Raw genomic sequence first — 10,199 nt, 5'->3', positions numbered from 1 at the left:
TCACTTTATCATGCTTTTCACTCGCTTCGAGCGACCGAAAGCGAGACATAAAAAACAAAACATTGAAAATAAACAAACGGATCATTTTTTTCACTTACTTGTAATACTTAGCGCAGGGTGCAGACGATTATTACCCGGAGTTATTGTCTGTCGTCGCTTAAGGTTGATTGCCGTAAATAAAATGATTCTGAAATTTATCCGTCAGGTGAGCTCGCGGTGTATGCGAAAAATAATGATGATAAAAAGAAGTAGGACAATAATAATAAAATACAATATGCCAAGCTTCGCCCAGCTTTCGCCACTCAGGGAATTGCGTAGGAGGCGCGGTCAAGTGTGATAAAAGATTATCTCGCACCGTTCCCGCTTCCTCTTCAGCGATCCTGCGACGAAGGTGGAAAAGGCAAGAGATAAAGAGAGAATAAAAAAATGAAAAGAGGATGAAAAAACAAACGGATTACCGTGCATTACAACTCTTGGAATACACAGCGACGCCGCCGACTGTGCACCGACTGTCCAGAGTCAAGAAACACGGTTTTATTGCCGGTCACCTTCTCGCAGACTTCTCTCTCACTCTCTCTCTCTCTCTCTCTCTGGAATATTATTATTCTTAAGCCTCGGGCAAATTTTACGCCCCGCTACTCGTTCCCACTGCGAATTTAACGCACGCCCTGATTTCATATTCGCGATGCTCGTCGTCAGTCCCGTTTATTTAACCGTCCTGGAACACCATTAAGAGTGGAGATATGCAGATCCCAATTTTAGGAGGAATTAAGCACTTCCGATATTTCGGGTGGGGGTTAAAACCTTTCAAGGTCAATATTTCGAATGTCGAAATTGCGTAAATAAAATAACGAAAGATGAATTGTTCGAAATCTTTCGTCAATTTGCTTACGCATATTTGAAATTCCGATATATCGGTCATTCGAAATATTGACCCTTCCAAGTTTTTAACCCCCACGAGATTAGACGGGGAACTGACTAACGATTTTCTGAATTCGCAGTTCTTGAAACGTTTAATAGTTGGCGTATTGATAGATCCTCAAACTATTCCACCTAAATATCTCTGAGCACTGCATCCCAGATCTTATCTTTCGCTGAAATGTTCGATCATCTTTGAAGATGAATGAAATTCTTTACGAAATTTACGAGTTGACGAAATGCGTAAGAAGACTCTGAACTCTCCGTCTCATCTCGCGATCACTAAGGTGTTATATATTTTTTAATTCCGATGTGGTTGATTAGGAAAAGCACAGCTTTGAAATACCAGAATCTATGAGGCACTTCTTTCGTTATGTTTCTCGTCCGTCGACGAGATTCGCGGCATTCAAGTTCTGCAGTTACGCATAGTTGTATTTCCCCTTCGGGTAGTCGGATATCTCGACAAATCGTATCTCGGGCTGGTTTTTCCCTCTCTCTCTCTCTCTCTTTCCCCCCCTCTCTCTTTTTCACCCTCTTATTTGCACCTACCCGTCCTTCTCCTTATCCCTCAAGTTCGTACACGCATAACTATACGTGAAGCGACTCAAGCGAGATGTGAGATCTGAGATTCGCGGCAGCTCATTAGCGCGCGAGTTGCCGAGGTGTGGAGATCTTCTCTGGACCCGCAGGCGCAATACCCTTCTTACTCCGTGATACAGTTGGCAAAGAATTATCCGTCGCTCTCGGAGATAAGAGGGTCGGGTAAAAATGAGAGGAGGATAAAAAAAAAAAACGGATTGAAAGAAACGAACGCAAAAAAGAGAAAACAATTTTCCTCGTTGCCTGTGAAACCGCGCAGCTCAAAGCATTGCATTGAAACAACTCAAAGGGTGGTGGGGGGAGGGGGTACAGGTTGACGCCATGCCGCCATTTTGTTACTAATTTCGATGAAAAAATTTCAAAAAGTTGTTTAAACTATAAATAACAAACCCCTCAAACTCAAATTCCTTCAAGTGTGTTTGTTTTTTTTTTTTTTATCAAACTCCTAAAAATAGATGTGATTTTAAACCACGCGATTTTTTCACGAGACCAGCTGCTGACGGATATTTTCGAGGCTGACACTTTGCAACGACTATTTTTAACGCAGCCCCCACGGCTTCGTGTTATCCTTGGGAAATAAAGTTGCCGGAGCGTTGGCTGCACGTTGCCAAAAGTCGAGCCGCGAGGATGTAGCAAAGTCGATGGATGTAGGATCCTGAGAGTGGCGAGGTGGGTACTTCTGAAAATACAACGAAGTCGGGTTGTAGGGCAGAACTCTGGAAGGCGACTTGTCGGCCCTGAATGAAACGGACAGTTCGACGGACGTATACAAGGCAGGAGCTGGTAGCCGAGGCAGCATCTGTTAGCGCCCGCATTCACATGTAAATAAACGAAAGAGGGCTGAAAGAAACCGAGGAGTCAGTCAGCGCGTGTAAAAGCTGTCCCGAGGGAGTCGGTGCTCGGCCCCCTCGAGTGGAATCGTTGAGTGCTGCTGTGTTGTCGAGAGGGAAGAAGCAGCTTCTAGGTGATGGTATTATGAAAAAGGACCAATCGGAGACACGACAAGCCGCGTACTTTTTTCACATTCCCTTTTTTACCCTACGTTGCCACAGTCACACTTTTGCCGGACATTTGTCTCACCTCTTTCCACGATTGCCAACTGAGGTGAGGCAACCCAAGGTTGAACTTTTTCAGTTGTAGATATCTGTTTGATCATAAGATTACCAAAAAAGTAAATTTGTAGTGTCTAACCCTTTGGCAAGCGGTTTTTTATTAAATTTTGGAAAATAAAAGGATCGATAATTGGGCCCAAACGTGTCCGTAACCGACAAACTTACTTTATACTCATTCCGTGAGCTATGAATGCACGTGTGCCGAAGTAACTGCAACGATTAGACGTTGCAGCCTTGAAGGAGGTTCGCTGCACGGATAGTTGCGTCAAAATCTTACAACACGGGTCAGACACCTCGGTGTTCGTTTCATTCGCTCATTTACTTACCCGCTTGGCGGCATCTTCGTCTCATTCTTCGACTTTTTCGTTGTGCATAGTAAACCGTGGAAGAGTACCGATGCGGAGTGAGGCTGGACCTTTAAACTGTGTGATCTGTTGCGGGGTAAAATAAATCATCGAACGTTGCAAAGTTGTTTATCGAGGCAGGTATTACAGGACGCGTCTAATTGCAAATTGCGCGGAGCTGAGGATCGGCGATCTCTTCTTCGGAAGGGGAAGGTTGGACGGTTGTTAGCGTGTTTCAGCACACTTCTAGTCCCGTCGACGCCTCGATGAAGCCACAGAGCCTCTACGCGAGGGCGCTTATAACGCGTGTAACGCTCGTTGAGAGGAATGACTGAAAAACGATCCATCATTTTTACCATCCTGGGAGATCGGCCGCGGGAATACCGACCCACCAGGACGCGGCGACTGGCGGCCGAGCGGTGCATGATTGGAACGAAAAAAATCTCCAAGGAAGTAAATGAGGGCTGGAGGAATGATCAAAATACGCCTATGTGTGCATTTGAAAGGAGCCTTCATCAGCCGGATAACGAAGCTCCGCGTTTAGATTATACACACCAAGCCGAGCATTATATTATACCGTTGCACACTCTCCGGTAATCCTCCAGGTTTCAGGTCAACGTATTCTTCACCTGCTCAATCCGCGCCTAGTTTCATCGATCAATCAATCTTTCCCCTCCTCTCCGGTCCATACTCACCACTTGATCGCCTGTCTGGCGTTTCATTACAAACTAACAACAAAGCAGCATTCGCTGTCACGGCAACGCCGTTCGTCTCGAACTTGCATAACCATTCTTATTCAAGTCCCGTAATTCACGCCTTCGTTGCACTTCCAAATTTCACCGAATCCAATCGATGCGGTCGAAAAGAAGACGTCTCGATGTCACGTTTCCCTGTCTTAACAAGTGGATGAACCGCGTTCGCTCTTTGACCCCAAGTAGAGCCGTCCAAGACCTTGGGTCTCGGATGTTTGGTTTTCCTGACTCTGGGCTGTTACAAAGGAGTAAGTAATCAAGCGAGCAAGTGGTAACGCATGGATGGGAGACACGTGCCACGATGTCAGTGAAACGTACATCAGCACGAGGGAGTTGGCAAGGAATAAGTACCGATCTGTGGCGGTGCAGTGGGCAGGTTGGCGGGTCGGTCGGATCGGCTGGTTTGTTCGTAAGTGGTGTGTGATTGGCCGATGATTGATGGGGGTCACGGGTCAGAGTGATCAGCGGCACCCCGGGCGATATTTTGCCTCCGCCTTCTCCGCGGCTGGAGCGAAACGTTAGTCCTTATTGCAGCGAGGTGTGTGTTTAAATTCGGTGTGTGTTTGAGCGAGGCCACGTGTTCCCGTTCCGCCTGCTGGAAACACCGGGCAATATCCTGCAGACCCGCGAAACGAAGATAGGTGATACGTAAAAGGCCTTCCAGAACGTTAAACCGCCTCGAGTACCTACGGAGTGGAGAAATTTGGTTGGGTAAATTTTTTCCCTCATTTTTGTCGGGACAAATTGACGAGCGGGTGGCTCGGTCTGGAGTAATTAGGCGCCATTAACTCCGGCCTGGGAGTATTTAAGTCATTTATTGTCTATCCATATCTGACTTCGTATATACCGGCGGCGACAAATTACCGAATGCTTCCGTTGGGACCGCGCATAATTATCTGTAAGTTACCTCATTATTCAAGCCGTTGATTAATTATCGCTATTCGTGTGCTTCTTGAGCTTTTTAAAGACAAAAAGAGGGAAATAACATCCTCGGGGCGCGCTCTGGCAACCGGATCTGGTAAGCAATAAATACACGGCGCTTGAACAACCTTGGCGAAATCCACGCGAGCGTGATCTCGTCGACTGTACTATCGCTTTCGAGTCCTCTGCGTCTGTTGGGTATGAAGGAAAAAGAATCCAGCGACATGTCATCACCGCCGGCTAATTTCTATGCCTATATACTTGTCTAGTGGACAGGTGAATATTCGAATTAAGCGAGTGGTTCGAAAGGCAGCGTGTTTTATCAGCCTCGTGACTTTCCTTCGAAGAGTAATGAGGCATTTTTATTGCCCAATGATAAGCACGCTTATGCGGCTTTGGTAATTTGGATGGTTAGGCACGGGGGGATAAACTCCGGAATACATAATCGATTCCGGCTCCGGGACCCAAGGAGAGATTGTTTTCATCCCGGTTACGGAATGACGCAGGCTGAGACAAGAACCCGAGTCAAAACCTACTTAAAAGGTGAGTAGTTCTAATCTAAATCCATGCGCATACGGGTAAAGGGTCTCAGGTTGCAGTCACCACGAAATGGCTCGAGTTAACGCGGACCGAATTAATATAAGCTAATCAATTTGGGCCTAATTGGAGATTACCGGGAACCGCACCACGGCTTGGATCTGTCCCCCGCGATTTGAGCCGACTACCATCGTACACGACTCTGGGGTACGTACAACCGGTGAGCGTTAATAGATTAATTTATAACTCCGGAGGAGTCAAAGACACCGCGACTGCGCCGGGCCCACCAACGTATAATTTGTATCGTGTCAACGTATAATAATAATTATCACCGCCGCTACAAAATGCCAACCTCTTCGGAATGTTAATGCACGAACAACGGTCCCCAAGATTTCAGGTTCTCGATTTATTCCCTCGGACCACATTAACTGACCGCGAAACTCGCCGACTACGACTGCTCAGAGGAGCACCAACGGAGAAAAAGATCATTCGGTGAGAGAATTGCCAACATACAGTTATCGTCGTCGTTATATCGCTAACTATACCGATTTTCGCCGGTGGAAAGCCGCGACCTCTTACCAGCGTAGGTACAACCGTCTTGACCAGTGTCCACCACGATCAGATTCCGAGGCTGCTTGTACCGTAAGTCTCCTACCTTGTCCTTTCTGCGTATCAAACGGACAAAGTCCCATACAAAGTCCCAAGTTTCTTAGAGCAAATCATTGATCGTGGATTCCCCGCTGCCTTCGCGAGGTATTGGTTACCACGCGAGCAGAACAAACCACTGCAGGTCTATCTGGCGCATCGGAAGACATTCACTACTTGTGTAAAGTGAATTTTCAATTGAATAAAGGTCCTCTTTAAATGTGAATCAGTTATAAGTATACCACTGGAGAAAATCAATGTGTACACCCTGGAAATTGGTGGGATATCAGTGAAAAGTCACTGTAACGTCAGTGCATATGCACTGTTTTTTTCCAGTGGTGTACGTATAACTGGGCATCAGTGAATTTTCACTGATTCAAATTTAGAAAGTGGATAAAAATGTCCCACGGATTTTTCAACACTGCGGATATTATTGGGGTAAAGAATCCGATGGTTCTCGAGCGTTCCAAAGATGTGCTCGAAGATACGTGAACTCAAATTTTTTGTTCTTGCAGAAAATCGGGGCGGGTTAGTTCATGCACATCGCTATATCGGCACCACAACCGGCTGATGTACGTAAGTCGCGAGCGAGAAAACGGTACATCTTCTCTCGGTACAGTGCAGGAGGTTGTTTGCCACGATGATCCGGAGGATGGAGTAGAAAGAAATGAAAACCCGCTCGAGTCACCTTAAGGTCCTCCAATCGCGAGTCCGGGAATCAATCAGCGATTACGTGACCGGTACTTTAGAGGAATCGCTGGTAGACCTGCAGGTCCAGTCGTGGGTGGATTAAAATTGTGAGTTCACGGATATCTAATATACCTGTGATCAGCAAATGGTCCCTTACAGTGTTTGCGCACGGTGCGATGATTTATGGGATTCAATTTCGATGACGCTCAGAAATTGACGACGACCTGCGGAGCGGCGAGAAGACCTCAGGGTGCGGCTGACTCGGGTGTCCGTCATCGCTCGAGCAGATTGAAACTTTCACTTCAGCCAGGAGCCGTAAAAATTGATGCAAGCATGTAAGTGGGATAGGTGCCGGGCTCCTGGAGCCATGGAGGGACCCGAGAGTGACGGTCGGGGCCGGCGACGCGTGACTCGTTAATCAGAAGTCAACAAAAGATGCACATACGTGTAATTAAGAGAGGCGCAGGCATGGGGCGCCTTTCATCTGCAGCGGTTCTTGGTTTCTTACCGCTGTCATGAGTCGACGTCGTCGTCGTTGTTCTCGGGATCGCCGCAGCGAGAGAGTATCCGAGACGCGGTTATAACGATCTTTGCGAAATTCTTTAACGCCTAAATCCGTCTCCGAATCCTTCGACTCCTGCACGCGGTTCGCGAAAAGCGCCATTGACGCGGAATAAAGAATACTGTGTGTTTCTCCAATTCTTTCAACCTCCGGCCCTCCGCCCCTTACGCCATTATTCTCGTGTTAAAATAACGAATGTGTACTTGCAGCACTCGCACGTCTCTTAGTGAGGGTGAGCTTCTGCATGCACCGTGAGACTTGGAAGAGGTGCGTCACCTTCTTGGAGATCCATAAATACAGCCTTGCTTCATAAGGCGCCGAAGCTTCACAGCGCTTTGCATCGCACGTTTCATGCTAAACTTCCAAAACATGTACGTAAAATCTGGTAAAATTTAAAATATCTAGATTTGATCTGTCGCTTGAGGAAACAGCTTTCAATAACCCTACCATATTTCTAAAGGAAACGAAACTAACCATTTTGCAATGGATTTCAAAATTACGGTATTATTATCGATTACGTACGTCCAGCTTATGTACAATAATGATACTGAACACTAATTTTAATCCTAAATACGTCACTGTAAGAGTTGTTTGTCTTCGGCAACCAGATGATATCTTGCCTGTACGATCTGAGCTACGATGACCTGCAATAACTCGAAAGATAGACACAAGATGACGGATAGTGAGTAGTACGCAGAATTTTGTTGTATGGCTGCGTGCAGAAATTAGGTCTTGTTGATGTTTAGTTTCTGATTCATGCTCCGACTCGTACGAGCCGGAAGGATAACACAGCTTTAATTTATCGTCTTCGTTATATAGTGACTAAAAGATAACACGCACTCGCGATCTCCGTGTCAATATGCGCGTGGGTATGCAAGTATATTGTGCACGTGTAAGTAATACGCTGTAGGATTCATTTCACGCGAATTGTTTTCCAGTTTTGTTAAAAGCGCGTCTAACGCATACACGAGTGGTTTCGTTATGCCTGGAAGTATATTACCTTACGTTAAACGCAGAACGACCTCACAATATTTTCTTCTGCTTTTATATTTTTCCTAGAGCATTAAGAACGGCGGTGATGAAGAATTTTTCACGCCTATCTCGTCGGCGTTTACCTTGAAAGTTGGCCAAATGGTATTGCCGCGAAGCTTTAATGCTGTGGAGTAAAATCTCGACATAGTTTATGGCAGCAAAAGACGAGAGCAGCGATTGAATGGTACAAGTTTTTTAAACTCTGTAGCCACGGATGAAATGCGACTGTAAAAATTGTGTCGTGAACAAAACACTAAGTAACGAAACAATTTTTTACAGCAGTGCAGCTCGGAAGAGGTGAACATGAAGAGACTTGGGTCAAGATGATGAACGCTGTGCGTCAGGCTTGAACGTCGTTCAGACCTTTTCCTAGGCGGCGGCAAAGGGGTTACGTTACTTGGTGCCGTAAAGAAAGGTAATTTAATAAGAAAATTGAATATGCCAAACTAACGGATGATGATGCTGCACAGCCTCCGTCAATATTATGGACCACCATCTGCCAACTAATATCGCATCAACTATCCGTGTAGTAGTTATTATTATATTCGTACCGATACCATTAAGAGTACTACTAATATGTCATTAATCAGAATAAGACTAAATGAAAATATCAATATCGAAATTCCATAAAAAATAACGGTACAACACAAAAGCTCGACGGATGGTTTAAACTGATCAGTGAAACTATTACCCAGTGTTTGAATCGTGTCGTCGCGTGAGACATTGCTAATAAAATTCGCTGAAACGAACTAAATAAAACAGCTATTAAAAACTAATTGAAACCTTTTTTCGTGAATCTCTTTCAAGAGAAATGTAACATAGATATTGACTACCCAGTGGAATGAAAAACCGCTCGAACGAATCGTTCTTATCAATGTTACGGAAAATATGAAATAGTTGTATTCATACATCGAAACGTTTCGCAAACGTATTAATAAATTGCAAATAGCCGCGTGGTAGAATTACACTATGATGGAAGGATTCGCATGGTTTCGAAGAAATTTTGCACAGCTAATAAAACAGCCGTTGGTCAATGACACAAAACGAGCAAGGTTGGCGCTTCAGGAAACAAAAACTCAAACCTACCGTATATTTTACGTACGCTTTGACTGCAGCTTGAGTATAGCTTTCAGTACAGCTTTCAGTACATACCGCAATGTTATCCATGTTCAGTGCTGCGGGTTGGGTCATAAAAAGAGCAAGCCGAATGCGAAATACATTTCTAAAATTTCGTTATGGGTTCATTTGTAATGCGATTATTAACGGACTTTCTCTGCTCTACAGGATTCTCATGGATTTAACTGACCAAGAAATGGACAGCTGGGAAATGCGTTGATAAGATGCTCAAACGTCGAATCATGGGACGAAAAATGGGACAGAAATTCCTAAGGACGGAGGACGGCGGAGAAGACAATAAGAAACCATTGGTGTAGGGGATAGTACAGATTTGAGATTAAATTCGCACGTATATGAGTTCGGAGAGTAATCAATATCATGCAACACTTTGAAGATTGTTTATACTTGTATAATTTGTGAAACTGTAATCAAGGATGAAATGAGTGCGGACAAGTATATACGGGATTCATTTATTCATTGCTTTGTATGCAGGTTACATAAAATAAAAACATTACAATATCATGCATATCGTATCCTGCAGCAATACGTTGCACCTGGGTGTGAGGAAGATCTTGAACTATACTAACAGATTACAAAAACAAGTATCTCATATAACAACATTCGATTCTGCTTGAAGTAAGGTATATTACACTGTTTCCCGCTCACATTATCTTGGACTAATACTTTGAAACTATGTGATCGGCAACTTAGTAATGTATAATATACTAACACCGCAACACTTGTACTAGAATGAGAAAATATTGAATAAACTGTAACAGAATTGTGATAGAAACTGTGAAGTATTGACTTTGTCATTTACCTTCCCCATCTCTGGAAACATCCGATAGGTATTTCATGATTTGTGAAAATAATTTTCGTTCCGTAACTCGATGCGAGTCGAAATTGTACGCCATAATTTCTTCTCGCCGAGAGACGTTGTAATAATTCACTGATATATTGAATCCAGTAC

General features: G+C 44.5%; 1 long non-coding RNA gene across 1 annotated transcript; it reads left to right on the top strand.

Annotated features, from left to right (window-relative positions):
- Nucleotides 1–6,702: 6,702 nt before the first annotated feature.
- Nucleotides 6,703–9,983, top strand: LOC124292840. The gene is made up of 3 exons (XR_006902776.1): nucleotides 6,703–7,452; nucleotides 8,393–8,528; nucleotides 9,398–9,983. It is a non-coding gene; the product is annotated as an uncharacterized LOC124292840 (long non-coding RNA).
- The last annotated feature ends 216 nt before the right edge of the window (nucleotides 9,984–10,199 follow it).

The sequence above is a fragment of the Neodiprion lecontei genome, chromosome 2 (genome assembly GCF_021901455.1).
Source record: "Neodiprion lecontei isolate iyNeoLeco1 chromosome 2, iyNeoLeco1.1, whole genome shotgun sequence".
Lineage (NCBI taxonomy): Eukaryota > Metazoa > Arthropoda > Insecta > Hymenoptera > Diprionidae > Neodiprion > Neodiprion lecontei.
Note: the sequence above shows the minus strand (reverse complement) of the source record. Positions and strands in the feature narration are given on the sequence as shown.